The following is a 21,340-nucleotide window of genomic DNA, read 5'->3' as shown; positions in this document are numbered from 1 at the left end:
TAATTACTAAATAGTGGAAAGGGGGTGGGATTAAATAAGCTTATGCTTCTTCCTAGTCCTTTTGAACATGTAAGTTACTTATAAATATTGTTGCTTTGTTTTCCTTTTGTTGTTTGTCTCTTTTTTCCCCTGTTGTTTTTATTTAAACATGTTTAAAATAAAGATTCAATACAAATACAAATGCTCACAAACGATGTAAGTTAATACATGCGCTATTTGTTTTGATTGAAAGCAAACGTTTATTGTTTAAGTTTTAAATAAATACGTGAAACACAAGTGGGACTTAGTATGGCTTATTGGAGACGCGTCACAGTACAGAAACAAACTCAGCCGGCAGCGGCTTTATTTGTGGATAGAAGTCGCAACAATGGGTTAAGATATTTTCAAGATTTAAATTTAATTGCAGGCCGGCGTCCGTGCGTCTGTGATGTCTGGGCGGGCGATGCTTGGACCGACGCGGGACAGCAGCTCCTCAAACTGGGCGAGGGACAGACGGTGGTACCGCTGAAAGTGGCCGTCAGCCAGACGCATCTCCTGGAGCAAGTGGTGAAACTCACCAAACTGCTCACACTCGTGGAGGACCTGATGGACCCAGGTACGGTCAGGACGTCCTTTACGCCGCTGCTCTGCTCTCCACAGTAAATAGAGAAGGGAGACTCTCTCTTCAAACGCTAGATCGACAGCTGCCATCTTGCAAACATACCGTCTGGCACTACTTCCTCCCACATTTCTGGTTCACGCACGTGAAAATTGCATATTTTAAAGTGCGACCAGTACGCTTTGAACGCGTTTCGAGGTGCGAATGTGCAAGCGACCAGCTAGGGGCGTGTGGCGCTTTTTGGTCGCTTCTATTGCGTCCGGTGTGAACACACCGTTAGTTTCTTTTAAATTGTGAACAATAGATTTCTGGTAAAGAATTAAAAGAAGACAAAATTGTAAAAGCCCTTTCATGCTAACTTAGAAGAAACTTGGAGCCTAAATAATATTTCGGGGCAGGGGGGGATTGGTATGAAGGTTATATTTTTCACTTTCTGGAGAAAAATTACTGACACAATTTCGGACCATCTGCTCAAGCCCAACAATAACAAGCATTGCCCTGGTGATTGAGGATCAGATTGTCCTCAATGACGTCTGTGATTTCCCTAATGCAGTTGCACTTTTGCTTGGACTCATCTATGCACTTAACCTGGACTATCTAAAGGAGTTAAGGTACACTTTTGAAGTAATTCAAAAGGTGTTCGTGGGTCTTGGTACTCAGTGCTCTGCCTGGGGTTCATGCTTTAAAGAATAATTTGCTGAAACAGTGGGCAGAAAAGTGTTCGTGATAACAAAATCTGTTCTCATGCTGGGGTTTTTTAAGTAACCCAGTGCTATGATTTGACCATGATTTGGTCAATAAAGGCATCTTAAAAGTCACTGCATACACTTCAGTAATTATTTAATTTATTTCTTTTTATATTCATACTAGAAAAAAAAGCAATATCTGACTAATATTTCATATTATCAGTTCCATTGATATCGTACAGATAAAAATATTGGTAACAGCATTGTTTGTTTCTGTGGGTATGTTCTTGGTATCTTAGCAGTTCTTGTCATTACCGCTTGATTATAGTACACCTGAACTATCCAGTGCTGGCTCTGCACTTAGGATGTATCATGATTTAATAGTTAGTTAGTTTTTATTTTCATGTGCTATGAAACAAGTGTGTGTTTCACTTTACATGTTTGAACCTTAGGGGTGACACAGGACTTTGTATTGCTAGAAAAACTTTTTAATTGTGGACCCTTTGCTGTCAACTATTTTAATGTTTGATATTGGCAGACCTTAAAGAGATCATAGTTTTGTTTTATGTATGGTAATGTTCAAAGTCGTTGGCCCCTCCACATTTCTTTATATTTTGCTGGGCAAATTTGGTTACCAGGAACAGTAATTTCTTGACAAATGTGCAATCATACAGGTGTGGTGAAAAGTTCAGATTCACTCCTTATGGGTATGAGTGTTATGGGAATTTGGGTTTTTAATGATTTAGCTGAACTGTTTTTTTTTTTTTTTTACCTGAATGGTATGATTGTACAGTATTGTATCTTTAATGACTTTAAGAAGCAAGAATTGGGTGCACACGTTTTTAATTTACTGAGGAGAACAAACGGCTATATGGCAGCTGTGTCACTGACAACTGACAATCTAAATGTTCTTGCTTAACAATGACTGTAAAAAAATCAACATTGATCAGAAACTTTTATTCCTCATTTATGCAAACAGATTGAAAATTGGAATTATTTCAAATATACAGTTATGTTGTTTAAAAATGTTCAGTATAAATGAGTGTTTAGCTTCAGCCTAAACTGAAAATGTATACACAATCTGAAGACAAATAAAACAAAGCTCAAAATCAAGATCTTTTTTTAAATTTTTTGTTTTTTATTATTTCAATTCAATTCAATTCAATTCAATTTTATTTATATAGCGCCAAATAACAACAAAAGTCGCCTCAAGGCGCTTCAGAGAAAAACCCAACAATCATATGACCCCCTATGAGCAAGCACTTTGGCGACAGTGGGAAGGAAAAACTCCCTTTTAACAGGAAGAAACCTCCAGCAGAACCAGGCTCAGGGAGGGGCGGCCATCTGCTGCGACCGGTTGGTACTTTGTTGGTATTTGTTGGTAATAATTTCATGTGGTCTTTAGTGAACAGTTCCACAAGTTCTTGTTACTCTTCTGGGCTTTTAAATAAAGTGAGTAATCTTCTTTGTAACGCCACCATGTGTCAGGTAAACTTTAGCGTACACATGAAACATCCTAGAGAAGATATTTGGTCTTCTCAATGGGGCCTTACTTTTGAAAATTCTGACAATCATTTTGTCAAGTCTTGGATTTCCATTATTCATTAACCCCAGGACATTGTCAGCACCACTCCACTTTTCCCGGAGTTCATTGTATACTCTCACAGTGAGGTCTTCCATGTTCTCCAAGGAGATTTCAAGATTTTGGGACACAATTTTAGCCCAGATCTTTTCGGTAAGCCTCTGTATAACTTCTTCAGCTGGACGCCATTTCTTCAACCCCTTTATGTTGCTCATTGCGTGCAGAACCAGATCTCTGGCAAAGCGTTCCACAAGTTCTCTGTACTCGTCTCGGTTTTTAGATAAAGTGAGTATTCTTTTGGGTAATGCCAGCAGATGTCTGGTGAATGTTGGGACAGTAATATCATCCTCAAGCTCTTCCTTCAGACTTGAAATCAAATGTTTTTCCTTGCACTTATGCACTTTACAAAGATTGGTGAAAATGGCTTTCGCCATACTGGGCAGCCTCTTTGGACATAGATCCAAATGTTTTCCCTCAATTTCAGGCCAGATTTTCTCCATCAGACGATAACAGTTGGGAATCCTTGTGGAGTCTTTGTGTTTAGCGGAGACTTTCTCTAAGGCCCGTGAAACTACCAACTGAGTAAGTGCATAAACAAACATTTTTTCTGCAGACACATCATCAGATGCCAGACTGATGACAGAAGAAGAATCAACTTCTGACTCATGTACAGCTGGAATCACAGGCTTTTCCACGGGACAAGCTTCTATTTTGTCCCAGTGTTTTGTATCAGCTGTGGGCATACAGCTTTTCTTTGGTTCTGCTGTGGCTTGGGATTGTGTGTCCACATGCTGAAGACATTTGCCGGCCTCTGTCTTCAGTTCTGCAGCATCTGTTTTTTCATTATCACTGCACTTGTCTACAGATATTTCTTTCAGGATGCTGTCTTTTCCTCCTTTTGCCTCCGTTTCCTTGCATTTATCAACGTCTGACTCATATGCAGCTGGCATTGCAGGCTTTTTCATGGGACAAAGTTCTATTTTGTCCCAGTCGTTTGTATCAGCTGTGGACTTTTTCTTCATACAGCTCTTTCTTGGTTCTGCTGTGGCTGTGGTTTGGGATTGTGTGTCCACATGCTGAAGACTTGCACTGGCCTCTGTCTCCAGTTCCGGAGTTTCTGTTTTTTTATTATCACCACAGTTGTCTACAGATATTTCTGTTACGATGTCTTCCTTTGCTGGTGTTACCCCTGTTTTCTCATGGGAATCAGCGTCCACTGACTCAAGACACTCCTCTGTCTGTGTGGACACCGGAGCTCCCTTCTCCATGGTTGTCTCTGTTGCATCCACTAACATGGAGCAAAGTTTCAACATGTCCTGTAACAAAGTGGAAGGCAGCTTAGAGTTGCAGTACTCTGGGTTTGACTGCAGAGATCTCCACTGTGGTACAATTGTACCAAAAAAGTAGTCGCTTAAGCACTTCCATGTTTCCACTGAGGAGTAACTGTGTGGAGTTGTCATGTTGAAGGTTGTATTTCTACTTCTTTGACTCTGAATTGGAGAAGTGGAAACAAATTGCTGGGGGGTTGATGTTGTGGCAGGTATGTCTGCTCTTTGTGAACTAAATGTGTTTAAATGTTGCTCGCTGTTCTGATGCATGAATGCGCTCTGAACTAAATCGCAGGTGATTATGGAGTTCTGGAGTTCTATTTATAGGCTCGTCCTGTAGGCCCCGCCCACTGCCCTTTGCTAATTGCCAAGCCCCGCCCACATCGAATGACTCTTGCCTAGCAACCGCTAGACGATAGTAGCACGGATGGGCGCAGCCAATGTGACGTCATCCAGTGTTCTTTGATCAAAGAGAAGTAAGTGTTGGCTTTCTTGCCGCTCAGCAATTGATAACAAAGAACCTTGAAATGTGTTTTTAGCTAAACTTTGACACAGCTGCAGGACATTAATAATAATGAGAAGCTACTTAATAATAATAATATATATATATGTATATATATATATATATTATTATTATTAAGTAGCTTCTCATTATTATTAATGTCCTGCAATAAATAGATAAATACAAAAAGGGTTTTTAAAAAGTGTGTAAGAGCCAAAGTGAATGTTTATGTTGTGTTTATTTATTGTGGTGGTACAGGTGTTTAGATTTTCCTGCACCTCAGGTGATCGCGTGTTATTTACGTGACACAGGCGTACTCGTCAGGGAGGAGGTGGCTCTGATCGGGTGTTCACCCACTATTTTCACAACAGTGATGTGTATATATGTGTGTTGTGGGTGCACAAGTATGCATATATGTCTGTAAATTGTATATCTTTTGACGTATTACTGGGGTTAAATAAATAAAAATTACATGCATTATGTAATGTAATTGTATTGAATTTCTGAGGGAAGAAAAAGTGTTGACTATTAATTACTAAATAGTGGAAAGGGGGTGGGATTAAATAAGCTTATGCTTCTTCCTAGTCCTTTTGAACATGTAAGTTCCTTATAAATATTGTTGCTTTGTTTTCCTTTTGTTTGTTTGTCTCTTTTTTCCCTGTTGTTTTTATTTAAACATGTTTAAAATAAAGATTCAATACAAATACAAATGCTCACAAACGATGTAAGTTAATACATGCGCTATTTGTTTTGATTGAAAGCAAATGTTTATTGTTTAAGTTTTAAATAAATACGTGAAACACAAGTGGGACTTAGTATGGCTTATTGGAGACGCGTCACAGTACAGAAACAAACTCAGCCGGCAGCGGCTTTATTTGTGGATAGAAGTCGCAACAATGGGTTAAGATATTTTCAAGATTTAAATTTAATTGCAGGCCGGCGTCCGTGCGTCTGTGATGTCTGGGCGGGCGATGCTTGGACCGACGCGGGACAGCAGCTCCTCAAACTGGGCGAGGGACAGACGGTGGTACCGCTGAAAGTGGCCGTCAGCCAGACGCATCTCCTGGAGCAAGTGGTGAAACTCACCAAACTGCTCACACTCGTGCAGGACCTGATGGACCCAGGTACGGTCAGGACGTCCTTTACGCCGCTGCTCTGCTCTCCACAGTAAATAGAGAAGGGAGACTCTCTCTTCAAACGCTAGATCGACAGCTGCCATCTTGCAAACATACCGTCTGGCACTACTTCCTCCCACATTTCTGGTTCACGCACGTGAAAATTGCATATTTTAAAGTGCGACCAGTTCGCTTTGAACGCGCTTCAAGGTGCGAATGTGCAAGCGACCAGCTAGGGGTGTGTGGCGCTTTTTGGTCGCTTCTATTGCGTCCGGTGTGAACACACCGTTAGTTTCTTTTAAATTGTGAACAATAGATTTCTGGTAAAGAATTAAAAGAAAACAAAATTGTAAAAGCCCTTTCATGCTAACTTAGAAGAAACTTGGAGCCTAAATAATATTTCGGGGCAGGGGGGGATTGGTATGAAGGTTATATTTTTCACTTTCTGGAGAAAAATTACTGACACAACTTCGGACCATCTGCTCAAGCCCAACAATAACAAGCATTGCCCTGGTGATTGAGGATCAGATTGTCCTCAATGACGTCTGTGATTTCCCTAATGCAGTTGCACTTTTGCTTGGACTCATCTATGCACTTAACCTGGACTATCTAAAGGAGTTAAGGTACACTTTTGAAGTAATTCAAAAGGTGTTCGTGGGTCTTGGTACTCAGTGCTCTGCCTGGGGTTCATGCTTTAAAGAATAATTTGCTGAAACAGTGGGCAGAAAAGTGTTCGTGATAACAAAATCTGTTCTCATGCTGGTTTTTTTAAGTAACCCAGTGCTATGATTTGACCATGATTTGGTCAATAAAGTCATCTTAAAAGTCACTGCATACACTTCAGTAATTATTTAATTTATTTCTTTTTATATTCATACTAGAAAAAAAAGCAATATCTGACTAATATTTCATATTATCAGTTCCATTGATATCGTACAGATAAAAATATTGGTAACAGCATTGTTTGTTTCTGTGGGTATGTTCTTGGTATCTTAGCAGTTCTTGTCATTACCGCTTGATTATAGTACACCTGAACTATCCAGTGCTGGCTCTGCACTTAGGATGTATCATGATTTAATAGTTAGTTAGATTTTATTTTCATGTGCTATGAAACAAGTGTGTGTTTCACTTTACATGTTTGAACCTTAGGGGTGACACAGGACTTTGTATTGCTAGAAAAACTTTTTAATTGTGGACCCTTTGCTGTCAACTATTTTAATGTTTGATATTGGCAGACCTTAAAGAGATCATAGTTTTGTTTTATGTATGGTAATGTTCAAAGTCGTTGGCCCCTCCACATATCTTTATATTTTGCTGTGCAAATTTGGTTACCAGGAACAGTAATTTCTTGACAAATGTGCAATCATACAGGTGTGGTGAAAAGTTCAGATTCACTCCTTATGGGTATGAGTGTTATGGGAATTTGGGTTTTAATGATTTAGCTGAACTGTTGTTTGTTTTTTTTTACCTGAATGGTATGATTGTACAGTATTGTATCTTTAATGACTTTAAAAAGCAAGAATTGGGTGCACACGTTTTTAATTTACTGAGGAGAACAAACGGCTATATGGCAGCTGTGTCACTGACAACTGACAATCTAAATGTTCTTGCTTAACAATGACTGTAAAAAATCAACATTGATCAGAAACTTTTATTCCTCATTTATGCAAACAGATTGAAAATTGGAATTATTTCAAATATACAGTTATGTTGTTTAAAAATGTTCAGTATAAATGAGTGTTTAGCTTCAGCCTAAACTGAAAATGTATACACAATCTGAAGACAAATAAAACAAAGCTCAAAATCAAGATCTTTTTTAATTTTTGTTTTTTATTATTTCAATTCAATTCAATTCAATTTTATTTATATAGCGCCAAATAACAACAAAAGTCGCCTCAAGGCGCTTCAGAGAAAAACCCAACAATCATATGACCCCCTATGAGCAAGCACTTTGGCGACAGTGGGAAGGAAAAACTCCCTTTTAACAGGAAGAAACCTCCAGCAGAACCAGGCTCAGGGAGGGGCGGCCATCTGCTGCGACCGGTTGGTAATTTGTTGGTATTTGTTGGTAATAATTTCATGTGGTCTTTAGTGAACAGTTCCACAAGTTCTTGTTACTCTTCTGGGCTTTTAAATAAAGTGAGTAATCTTCTTTGTAACGCCACCATGTGTCAGGTAAACTTTAGCGTACACATGAAAACATCCTAGAGAAGATATTTGGTCTTCTCAATGGGGCCTTACTTTTGAAAATTCTGACAATCATTTTGTCAAGTCTTGGATTTCCATTATTCATTAACCCCAGGACATTGTCAGCACCACTCCACTTTTCCCGGAGTTCATTGTATACTCTCACAGTGAGGTCTTCCATGTTCTCCAAGGAGATTTCAAGATTTTGGGACACAATTTTAGCCCAGATCTTTTCGGTAAGCCTCTGTATAACTTCTTCAGCTGGACGCCATTTCTTCAACCCCTTTATGTTGCTCATTGCGTGCAGAACCAGATCTCTGGCAAAGCGTTCCACAAGTTCTCTGTACTCGTCTCGGTTTTTAGATAAAGTGAGTATTCTTTTGGGTAATGCCAGCAGATGTCTGGTGAATGTTGGGACAGTAATATCATCCTCAAGCTCTTCCTTCAGACTTGAAATCAAATGTTTTTCCTTGCACTTATGCACTTTACAAAGATTGGTGAAAATGGCTTTCGCCATACTGGGCAGCCTCTTTGGACATAGATCCAAATGTTTTCCCTCAATTTCAGGCCAGATTTTCTCCATCAGACGATAACAGTTGGGAATCCTTGTGGAGTCTTTGTGTTTAGCGGAGACTTTCTCTAAGGCCCGTGAAACTACCAACTGAGTAAGTGCATAAACAAACATTTTTTCTGCAGACACATCATCAGATGCCAGACTGATGACAGAAGAAGAATCAACTTCTGACTCATGTACAGCTGGAATCACAGGCTTTTCCACGGGACAAGCTTCTATTTTGTCCCAGTGTTTTGTATCAGCTGTGGGCATACAGCTTTTCTTTGGTTCTGCTGTGGCTTGGGATTGTGTGTCCACATGCTGAAGACATTTGCCGGCCTCTGTCTTCAGTTCTGCAGCATCTGTTTTTTCATTATCACCGCACTTGTCTACAGATATTTCTTTCAGGATGCTGTCTTTTCCTCCTTTTGCCTCCGTTTCCTTGCATTTATCAACGTCTGACTCATATGCAGCTGGCATTGCAGGCTTTTTCATGGGACAAGCTTCTATTTTGTCCCAGTCGTTTGTATCAGCTGTGGACTTTTTCTTCATACAGCTCTTTCTTGGTTCTGCTGTGGCTGTGGTTTGGGATTGTGTGTCCACATGCTGAAGACTTGCACTGGCCTCTGTCTCCAGTTCCGGAGTTTCTGTTTTTTATTATCACCACAGTTGTCTACAGATATTTCTGTTACGATGTCTTCCTTTGCTGGTGTTACCCCTGTTTTCTCATGGGAATCAGCGTCCACTGACTCAAGACACTCCTCTGTCTGTGTGGACACCGGAGCTCCCTTCTCCATGGTTGTCTCTGTTGCATCCACTAACATGGAGCAAAGTTTCAACATGTCCTGTAACAAAGTGGAAGGCAGCTTAGAGTTGCAGTACTCTGGGTTTGACTGCAGAGATCGCCACTGTGGTACAATTGTACCAAAAAAGTAGTCGCTTAAGCACTTCCATGTTTCCACTGAGGAGTAACTGTGTGGAGTTGTCAGGTTGAAGGTTGTATTTTCTACTTCTTTGACTCTGAATTGGAGAAGTGGAAACAAATTGCTGGGGGGTTGATGTTGTGGCAGGTATGTCTGCTCTTTGTGAACTAAATGTGTTAAATGTTGCTCGCTGTTCTGATGCATGAATGCGCTCTGAACTAAATCGCAGGTGATTATGGAGTTCTGGAGTTCTATTTATAGGCTCATGTCCTGTAGGCCCCGCCCACTGCCCTTTGATAATTACCAAGCCCCGCCCACATCGAATGACTCTTGCCTAGCAACCGCTAGATGATAGTAGCACGGATGGGCGCAGCCAATGTGACGTCATCCAGTGTTCTTTGATCAAAGAGAAGTAAGTGTTGGCTTTCTTGCCGCTCAGCAATTGATAACAAAGAACCTTGAAATGTGTTTTTAGCTAAACTTTGACACAGCTGCAGGACATTAATAATAATGAGAAGCTACTTAATAATATATATATATATATAATATATAGATATATACATAATATATATAGTATATATTAGTAAGTACTTCTCATATAATAGTAATATAATGTCCTGCAATAAATAGATAAATACAAAAAGGGTTTAAAAAGTGTGTAAGAGCCAAAGTGAATGTTATGTTGTGTTTATTTATTGTGGTGGTACAGGTGTTTTAGATTTTCCTGCACCTCATGTGATCGCGTGTATTTACTGACACAGGCGTACTCTCAGGAGGAGGTGGCTCTGATCGGGTGTTCAACCCACTATTTTCACAACAGTGATGTGTATATATGTGTGTTGTGGGTGCACAAGTATGCATATATGTCTGTAAATTGTATATCTTTTGACGTATTACTGGGGTTAAATAAATAAAAATTACATGCATTAGGTAATGAATTGTATTGAATTTCTGAGGGAGAAAAAGTGTTGACTATTAATTACTAATAGTGGAAAGGGGTGGGATTAAATAAGTTTATGCTTCTTCCTAGTCCTTTTGAACATGTAAGTTACTTATAAATATTGTTGCTTTGTTTTCCTTTTGTTTGTTTGTCTCTTTTTTCCCCTGTTGTTTTTATTTAAACATGTTTAAAATAAAGATTCAATACAAATACAAATGCTCACAAACGATGTAAGTTAATACATGCGCTATTTGTTTTGATTGAAAGCAAATGTTTATTGTTTAAGTTTTAAATAAATACGTGAAACACAAGTGGGACTTAGTATGGCTTATTGGAGACGCGTCACAGTACAGAAACAAACTCAGCCGGCAGCGGCTTTATTTGTGGATAGAAGTCGCAACAATGGTTAAGATATTTTCAAGATTTAAATTTGATTGCAGGCCGGCGTCCGTGCGTCTGTGATGTCTGGGCGGGCGATGCTTGGACCGACGCGGGACAGCAGCTCCTCAAACTGGGCGAGGGACAGACGGTGGTACCGCTGAAAGTGGCCGTCAGCCAGACGCATCTCCTGGAGCAAGTGGTTAAACTCACCAAACTGCTCACACTCGTGGAGGACCTGATGGACCCAGGTACGGTCAGGACGTCCTTTACGCCGCTGCTCTGCTCTCCACAGTAAATAGAGAAGGGAGACTCTCTCTTCAAACGCTAGATCGACAGCTGCCATCTTGCAAACATACCGTCTGGCACTACTTCCTCCCACATTTCTGGTTCACGCACGTGAAAATTGCATATTTTAAAGTGCGACCAGTTCGCTTTGAACGCGCTTCAAGGTGCGAATGTGCAAGCGACCAGCTAGGGGTGTGTGGCGCTTTTTGGTCGCTTCTATTGCGTCCGGTGTGAACACACCGTTAGTTCTTTTTAAATTGTGAACAATAGATTTCTGGTAAAGAATTAAAAGAAGACAAAATTGTAAAAGCCCTTTCATGCTAACTTAGAAGAAACTTGGAGCCTAAATAATATTTCGGGGCAGGGGGGGATTGGTATGAAGGTTATATTTTTCACTTTCTGGAGAAAAATTACTGACACAACTTCGGACCATCTGCTCAAGCCCAACAATAACAAGCATTGCCCTGGTGATTGAGGATCAGATTGTCCTCAATGACGTCTGTGATTTCCCTAATGCAGTTGCACTTTTGCTTGGACTCATCTATGCACTTAACCTGGACTATCTAAAGGACTTAAGGTACACTTTTGAAGTAATTCAAAAGGTGTTCGTGGGTCTTGGTACTCAGTGCTCTGCCTGGGGTTCATGCTTTAAAGAATAATTTGCTGAAACAGTGGGCAGAAAAGTGTTCGTGATAACAAAATCTGTTCTCATGCTGGTTTTTTTTAAGTAACCCAGTGCTATGATTTGACCATGATTTGGTCAATAAAGTCATCTTAAAAGTCACTGCATACACTTCAGTAATTATTTAATTTATTTCTTTTTATATTCATACTAGAAAAAAAAAGCAATATCTGACTAATATTTCATATTATCAGTTCCATTGATATCGTACAGATAAAAATATTGGTAACAGCATTGTTTGTTTCTGTGGGTATGTCTTGGTATCTTAGCAGTTCTTGTCATTACCGCTTGATTATAGTACACCTGAACTATCCAGTGCTGGCTCTGCACTTAGGATGTATCATGATTTAATAGTTAGTTAGTTTTTACTTTCATGTGCTATGAAACAAGTGTGTGTTTCACTTTACATGTTTGAACCTTAGGGGTGACACAGGACTTTGTATTGCTAGAAAAACTTTTTAATTGTGGACCCTTTGCTGTCAACTATTTTAATGTTTGATATTGGCAGACCTTAAAGAGATCATAGTTTTGTTTTATGTATGGTAATGTTCAAAGTCGTTGGCCCCTCCACATATCTTTATATTTTGCTGGGCAAATTTGGTTACCAGGAACAGTAATTTCTTGACAAATGTGCAATCATACAGGTGTGGTGAAAAGTTTAGATTCACTCCTTATGGGTATGAGTGTTATGGGAATTTGGTTTTTAATGATTTAGCTGAACTGTTTTTTGTTTTTTTTACCTGAATGGTATGATTGTACAGTATTGTATCTTTAATGACTTTAAGAAGCAAGAATTGGGTGCACACGTTTTTAATTTACTGAGGAGAACAAACGGCTATATGGCAGCTGTGTCACTGACAACTGACAATCTAAATGTTCTTGCTTAACAATGACTGTAAAAAATCAACATTGATCAGAAACTTTTATTCCTCATTTATGCAAACAGATTGAAAATTGGAATTATTTCAAATATACAGTTATGTTCTTTAAAAATGTTCAGTATAAATGAGTTTTTAGCTTCAGCCTAAACTGAAAATGTATACACAATCTGAAGACAAATAAAACAAAGCTCAAAATCAAGATCTTTTTTTTATTTTTTATTATTTCAATTCAATTCAATTCAATTCAATGTTATTTATATAGCGCCAAATAACAACAAAAGTCGCCTCAAGGCGCTTCAGAGAAAAACCCAACAATCATATGACCCCCTATGAGCAAGCACTTTGGCGACAGTGGGAAGGAAAAACTCCCTTTTAACAGGAAGAAACCTCCGGCAGAACCAGGCTCAGGGAGGGGCGGCCATCTGCTGCGACCGGTTGGTAATTTGTTGGTATTTGTTGGTAATAATTTCATGTGGTATGTTTATGTTTATGTTTATGTTTAAATATGGTAAAAATGCTAATAATAGTTGTATAATTATAATATATAACAGTAATGTGAAATTGGAAAAAGAGTGACATTCTCCCATCATCTGCCCAGGGATTTGTAAAAGGCACTTTTTGCTAAATAATTGTAAATTTCAGGTTCGTTATCCACATATTTGGTGCTGCCTCTTTTGATCTATGAAGCCAGTAAAATGGCACAAATCTGAGTGTATAATAGCTAAGGGAGGGTGGCAGTTTTTTCCTTTGTATCTTATTAGGCCATCCCTGACTAACTTTTCCTCCAGTCAATAAACGGTAATGATATTTCTTTTACTATTCTGAGAGCACAAAAACATCAGAGCACCGTGTTTCTCACTTTCATCATTGCTAATTTTATTTTACCCCAATTGGTCCTGATCGTTGATTTATTCAGTTTGGTGATGATGTTGTCCTCCACACCAGAGAACTGGAACACACAGCTGTAGCTCGTCCAGTCTTCAGATGGCACTGATGAAGCGTTCATGTTAACACTTAACTGGAAGGTCCCGTCATGGTTGTGGAGAATCTCTCCTTTCTCCACATGGTCTTGGATCTCCACTCCATCCTTCCTCCAGAACATCATGGCTGTATTAGGATAGAAACCTGTAGCGTGGCAGGTGACTAGAGCGAAGGGAGTCTTCTGGAGGAGAGACACTGTGGGAACCACTGCAGAGAAAGATGTATTTAAAAAAGACTTAATACATCTTTGTAAATGGATAATGCTCCACAATTTGATTTGAAGTTTGTGAATCTTATAACTCAAGGAGGAAGCCACTAAGGATTTTGAAATTCATACCATAGTTGCACTTCCTAAAAATAATTTTTTGAAGGAAAAAAGATAAATCATGTTAAATCATGAATTACCTATGTGATATCTATCAGTTTGGAAAGCTTTAAAAGCCTCTTTTGTCCCTTGCTCCCTGGGTCCTAGACATGTCTTTGTGTTTTGCCTCCCGTTTCTGTTTCCATGTTCCCATGTCTGTTCCTCCCCCCGGGTCCCAGTGTTAATCCGTGCATCTAGTCTGCATCTTAGTTTGTTTCCCATTTTATTTTGACAGTCTCGTGTCCCATATTCATTTTGTTCAGTTTTGCTTCCTCCTGTGTCATGTCTATTCATCCCAGTGTGGTTTCCACTTCCCTCATCACCCTCGTCATCTATGTGTATAGATTGTGTGAGTTTCCCTGTGTTCATCGTCAGATCATCTGCAATCCTTCCCTGTGTCTCCATGCTCCCTTGCACTCCAGGTTTCTGATTGTTTAACTTTCCCAGTTTACGTTTTCATGTTTTTTAGCACCCAAAATAAAGGGTGAACATTTTGTTAAAAGGTCTAGTTACTCTTTTAGTGTCTGCATTTGGGTCCTTATAAGCCACACGGTCTGCAGCCTCAGACCGTGACAGGTGGTTATGAAAGAAAAGAACTCAGAACAACATCTAAAGAACTGCAGGCCTCTCTTGCTTCAGTTAATGTCAGTTTTCATGATTTAACAATAACAAAGAAAAAATGGCATCCACTCAAAAGTCCCAAGGCAAAAGCCACTGGTTAAAATCAGCCTAAATGTTTTGCCATTTTCTCTTTAAAAAACAACTGTATTGTAATGAAGATAATCCAACATAAAGTGAACATTACTACATGCATTTGAAGACGATGTGATTCTACCTGTTCTCTGCAGGGAGAAGTTCCCACTGTCCACATACATCTTCAGCCACGTTGGACACATCTGAGTGAGGAAGTTTTCATTGTGTTTGAGTACAGACCTGTCAGTGTCCCAGGTCTGTTTGGTAATGAGAGCTTCTGGGTTCAGTGCAATCCATGTCAGTGTCTTCACATCAAATTCAAGAAAATCCTCTCCATTCCATCCTTACTTTATCACACCTGTCACCTCACCAGTGTTTTCATCCCATCCACAGCCACTTATTATCTGTAAAATCTGGACACCTGAAGAAAGACAGAGAAACAAAAATTGCACTGAACTATCTGAATATTCTACATTATGTGGCACATGAAAAAGGAAACTGGGTCAACCCAGGACTGATCTGACAGACATCCTGCATATAAACTCTAAGACGAAGAATTTAAGGTTAATAGTATTCAAGACATTCTTTTAATACACATATAAATTCAGCAAATCTATTATTTTGTCATGTTTTTAAATCATATTGACGTTGTAAGGTTTGATGACTTAAGACTTTAAATATTTAACAATTTAATGATTAACAAAATAATTTTACATACATCAACTTTATTGAGGTATATTTATGATTTATAATGATGCAATATAATATATAATATAATGATGCAATACCAAATTCTATGTGCAATAACCCAACTGTATATACATAACACTATTTATTACATATTACTTTTTTTTAAAACCGGCTTGTATATTTGTAAATTTTATATATATTTTTTCCCTCTGTTAATACTGTCCATGTGTATAAAGTGCTGCAGAACTGTGCCCCCACCCCCATTCTATTCTATTCTATTTAATCTAAAGAATAACATTTAATACTGCACCTCCACTTTGGTTGAACTGCTGCTTCAAACTAGAAATCTGGGTTCTGAAGAAGCTTGGCAGACTCACAAAACACTGCTGAGTGAACATCTCCAACATCTGAGCCTTTTTATCAAATATTGTCTTCATCCAGTCCTGTCTTGGTTCCAGTGTCTTGCTGTTTCTGTCACAGTATACTGTCTGAATGCCATCGATCACTATAACACCCATAAACTCTGAGATATTTGAGTCTTCATAGGATCCAGTGAAGAAACTATTTAGTGAGTGTTTTGCTGTGGAAAGAATATATCTCATATTAGTAAATAGTTAAATAGAACATATAATATTATCAGAAATGTTTCCTTTAGTATAATTCAGCAGATTCTTACAAAACCTTAATTACAAGAGATCCAACTCTGTGAGTGTGATCAATTAAAAAATAGCCTTACATAAGAGAACATTAATCTTATTTATATTTCGATAAATACATGGTGAAAAAAACTGCGTCCGACTAAAATGTGGAGGAGTAACAGCTCTACTCTGAGCCCCTCCCAAACTCCCAAGCTCTATTTCTAAGGCTGAGCCAAACCAATCTTTCAAGAGACGTCATTTCCACTGCTTGTATTGGTGATCTCATTCTTTTGGTCACTATACCTAGAACTGTCCATGGGTGAGAGTAGAAACATAGATCGACCAGTTAATTAATAGCTTCACTTTCATGCTCAGGTCTCTCTTCTCCACAATAAATCTTCGTGTCTGTTGTCATTCGACAGTGTCTCTTCATTCTTGAAAAAGACAGTGAGGCACTTGAATTCCTTCACTTTGAGCAGTAACTAGTTCTAGTTGAGTGGACATCTTTTTGCAAATTTAGACCATGGTCTGAGACTTTGAGGTACCACTTCTTATCGCAGCTACTTCACATTTGAGTGCAAGCCATGCCAGTGTGAGTTGCAGGTCATCGCTCGATGAAACCAACTAAACCACATCGTCTCCAAAAAGCAAAGACAAGATTCTGAGGCCAATCATCCAGACACGCTCTGTTCCTTTGGTTATACCTATAATTCCAGATTCTTTCTCCAGGTATCAGACTCATCAATCAGTTTTGGACAGGCGGTAATGCTTTGCTTCTTGTGCCAACAATAACAACATATTCATTTTACAAAAAACTTGTATGTTTTCTTCACATAAGTGTTGTGAAATTTCTCATACATATGTTATAGAAGCTTGTTTGATTTAAGATGGACTAACACATACTTCTTTTTACAGCCATTTTTTTTCCAATAAAAATATTGCAAAAGAAGATGAACTATTTGGACTTGTGAATATGTAAACTGGAAATAATACAGAGATTAAATATGTGTCAGCAACTGAAAAACAAATTTAGAAAAATAATTTAAAAACTTATTCAGTTGTTAGAAAACTTTGTCAGTGTGCATCTGATATAAAACCTAGAACATTTATAACTTTGCAGATTTTATGATGTAAATATGTCAAAATATTTTTTGTGGTTACAATAAAATTCAAAAGACAAACTAAAAACCATGAATGATAAAACATGGAATTCTATATTATTCTTATCGTTTCAGAAAAGATTTAACTGTTTTAATCTGAAAATGAACCACCACAGAAGAAGAGAAGCCACAAAACTAAGGTGAAAAGACCTTTTTAAAATGATTGAGTGTATTTAATTTAAATAATTATTAATAGCTCAGTTTCGTTCTGCTGCTATCTGCTAAAACATGTTCTTGCTTGCCTGCACCTGACCCGCATTGCGAGATACTACCTGTTTAACCCAGAGAATTTTTACTGCTCACTGGCACATTTTACTGTTTTTACTAAGAACAATCTTATATTGCAAATTCATACGTAAAATATTTTATATAATTAATTATGATCTTACTTGCAGATGCTGTGTGACAGAGAAAAAGCAGAATCATTATCTTCATCATGTTTAGACCTCTTGAATCAAACTGAAGAAGTGAGAGACGAGTCAGGTGGTTTTACAGGTTTGTCAGTATGAAAGTATTTCCTGGTCTGTTACACATTCTAAGTATTTGAGGCATGTTAAACTCCGACACCCTTCAGTTGAATTTTGACAAACAATCTCTGAGCTTTAGTGCCACAAATATAAAACCTACTTTCAGCTCCATGGCTACAAGGGATCATCACTGCATCACAGCAGCTCTGCACATTTGATTTGGCAGACTCTCACACCAGATGCCTTTTTGACAGAACTATGAAAAGGGTTTGACTCGACAGCTGGAAACAATGCAGTGTCCTTTTACTTACTGAAGTTTTCTGCTTGTCTGGTGCTAAAGTCCAGAGCACATCATATTACACCAAATTTGACACACTTCACATGATGCAACACCTCATCTCTGTAAATCAATAATCAATAAAGTTATATTGATAATGGAACTGTAACTGCTAAATTCAACTGATTCTGTTCATAATTTTTATGCATAGAATTTCTAGGCTTAGCCAAGAAGATTAAGATTAAGGCTCTTGGACAGTCTCAGAATCTTATCTCTGCCTCAGATGATTTGGTTGTTTTGGCTTCATCAGGCAGTGGCCTCGAGCTGGCACTGGAGAAGTTTGCAGCTGAGTGTGAAACGACAAGAATGAGAACTGGCACCTCCTAGTCTGAGGCCAAGGTCCTCAGCTGGAAAAGGCTGGAGTGCCCACTACAAGTCAGGGATAAATTTTTGCCCATGTAGAGGAGTTTAGGTATCTCGGGACAGGGGAGCGGGAGATCAACAAACAGACTCGTGCCATGGCTGTAGCAATGTGGACAGTGTACCAGTCAGTTGTGATGAAGAGAGAGCTGAGCATAAAAGCAAAGCTCTCAATTTACCAGTTGATCTATGTCTCTACCCTCACCTATGGTCATGAAAGAATGAGATCCCGAAAACAATCTGTGAAGGGTGGCTGTCCTCACCCTTAGAGATAGAGTGAGGTGTTCGACCATTGGGAAGGGGCTCAGAGTACAGCTGCAGCTCATCCACATCGAAAGGAACCAGACTATTGTGTTATACTGTTGCTTCAGATTTTCGGTGTCTGCAACCACATTAGGCAGTTTAGATTAAAAAGAAATAAGCTAGAAAACCAATGTCATTTCCTGTGCTGAGAATGATCACTTCAATTATATGATTAGATTTGCCTCGGTAAATTTGACAATGGTCACCATATCACACATCACCTCAGAATTTATTTTTTCATGTAAAACTCTTACACCATTAAAGAAACCCTATAATCCATCGATCCTTGGGTGAGAACACTTCAAAGGAAAAGGAAGAGCTAGCACAATGCACAAACTGCAGGTCAGATCCTGAAATGGACTGGAGGCCAGTGTAAGGAGGCCAGTATAGGTTTAATGGGATCACACTCTTTCTTGCCCAAAAAAAGGTGAGCTGCTGCATTTTGAACAGCAACCCAACCGATCAAGTCCACACAGTTGAGCTTGACAATTGGGCAGAATAACAAGAAATAAAACAGCAAAATGGTCTGAAAGTATCACAAATCTCAGTGAGACAAAGTTTAAACCAATTGACAAAACAAGGTCCAGTATGTGTCCCTGCAAATTCAAAAAAGACTTCTTTGTTGAATTTAGCAAGTAGTATTCCAGTTTATGACAAATGACTGCACTTCAAAGGTGGAGGAGGGGTCAGATGTTGACTGTCGACATCGGAAACTGGATTTTAATACAGCTGTTAGGCCCAGACCTCTGCCTGTAGTTCGAGGGGAACTGGAAAACATACAGTCAAGAGGAAAAGTTCTCAGAATGGGGTGAACTCTCCAGCACGAAGCCAAGTCTCTGTCAGAAACATAAAATCCAATTCACTAGATGCGAAGGATTCATTTAACTGAAAAGTATTGTTTATTAGAGATCTAGCATTTATAAGAGTCAAACGAACAATTTTCTCCTCACAAACTGTTGTAGAGGTGCAGCTCAATGGGCAAATGTTCCCATCATTCACATCGCAACACCTGGTCTGTTCTATTTACTTTTTTTTATTTATACATTTGATAAGCATTCAAATATCTTAATGAATACAGAATATAGATCTAGCACAAAGCAAGAAAGCACGAGATAAAGCTAATCAAAAAGGTATTGGCTGAAGCAAATTAGTGTTATGCCAACCCTTTTAACAAAAGATAATTTAGGAAGCAGCTCATTTACAGGCCTTGAAGCAAAAGAATAAAACAAAACAAACAAACAAACAAACAAAACAAAAAAAGTCCATCTTAGATGAGTAAGTACTTTAAATTAAATTGCATAACGATAATCCACGCAAAACAACCAAGAGTTTTAGTCTTATTATTATTATTATTGCTCTTCTTCATTCTTGATTTATACATTTTTCTAATCTCTGGTTTTAAACATGTTTTAACCACCAGCAAGTTAGGTAAACCCGGATGAGCAGGAAAGGCAAGATGGATCCACTGAAGCCCCAGTGATCGTTGAGTTGGGAAAGAAAATCCACCTGAATAGCAGAAAGAATTAAACCAACAGCCACATCTCAGGTAAGATTTAGCTCTCAACAGAAGACCTACACATCTCCCCCTTCATCTGAAAGATTAGATGACAGCAGGCAAGTGAACAAGTGTGCCGGTTTAAACACCAGTGATCGTAGAGGGGTTGAGGTTTGATCACCCACATTATGCTTTATTCAAGTTTTGTGGGATGACTTGATATCAAAAAGTGCTTGGTCGTCATATACCACAAGAGCAGACACACATTGGCAACAAACACAGAATAAAACAATAGCAACTGCTAAGTGAGTTTCAGTAATTACAACAATGAGAAACTACTTCTTAAGTATGTATGGTGTGCCACACTTGAGGCTGCAAGAACACATAATGCTTACAGTAAGTAATCAGTATTGAGAGACAACCTGAATGTTAATGTGGGTTTGACTCAAAACATCAGACTTGTGTCCATCCTGACGAGCTCGCACAGAAGAACATGTGAAACACAAAACAGTTGATACTGTGAGTCAGATCTGTGATGAAGAAACTCTCCTGTAAATATTCAAACTGGGAAGTAGTTATTAAATGAGAATATTTTAGTAAACTGCAGTACTGATATATGTATGTATGTAGATTGCTCAGCTACATTCTTGGTCACAGAAATATTTCACATGATTTGATCTGAAGATTTAAAGTTTAGTTCATCAAGTCTTTAACTTCATCTTTGTGACATAAATTATTCTGACATTTACACTTTTTAACCTGCACTGATGTTCTGAAAGAGACATTTTTAGTGTCTCCTATGTTGAGAAAGAAAGTTTAGTTTTTCTTTGGGTTATTTTATCAATTCTGACTTTGAAGAAAACCAGGACGGGTCTCATCATGGGTCACATGCAGGTTACAATAATCTGTCACCATGTTTTCTACTTCTTCTACACCCAACAGCAAAGATCATCACAAAATCCAACATGATGGAAAATAATGCAGCTGCAACAGACTTTAAAACTATTTATAACAGGGAGCAGCTGTTGGCTGTGATTCTATTTTTAACTTATTGCTTTTTCTTTTCTTTTTTTAGTTGTTTTCATTTTTTTACATTTACACTCTGATGTGATACAGCACATGTGATTCTCTCAGTCAAAGTTACTGAAGCAGAGATTTTCAGTGTATGGAAGCATCACTGCTGAAGCTGAAGGATGATTATCAGACAGA

General features: G+C 38.5%; 1 pseudogene; it reads right to left on the bottom strand.

Moving 5' to 3' along the window:
• Nucleotides 1-13,388: 13,388 nt before the first annotated feature.
• LOC120728165 lies at nucleotides 13,389-17,642 on the bottom strand (annotated as a pseudogene).
• Nucleotides 17,643-21,340: the final 3,698 nt, after the last annotated feature.

The sequence above is a fragment of the Simochromis diagramma genome, unplaced genomic scaffold (assembly GCF_900408965.1).
Source record: "Simochromis diagramma unplaced genomic scaffold, fSimDia1.1 OVJJ01000307.1, whole genome shotgun sequence".
Lineage (NCBI taxonomy): Eukaryota > Metazoa > Chordata > Actinopteri > Cichliformes > Cichlidae > Simochromis > Simochromis diagramma.
Note: the sequence above shows the minus strand (reverse complement) of the source record. Positions and strands in the feature narration are given on the sequence as shown.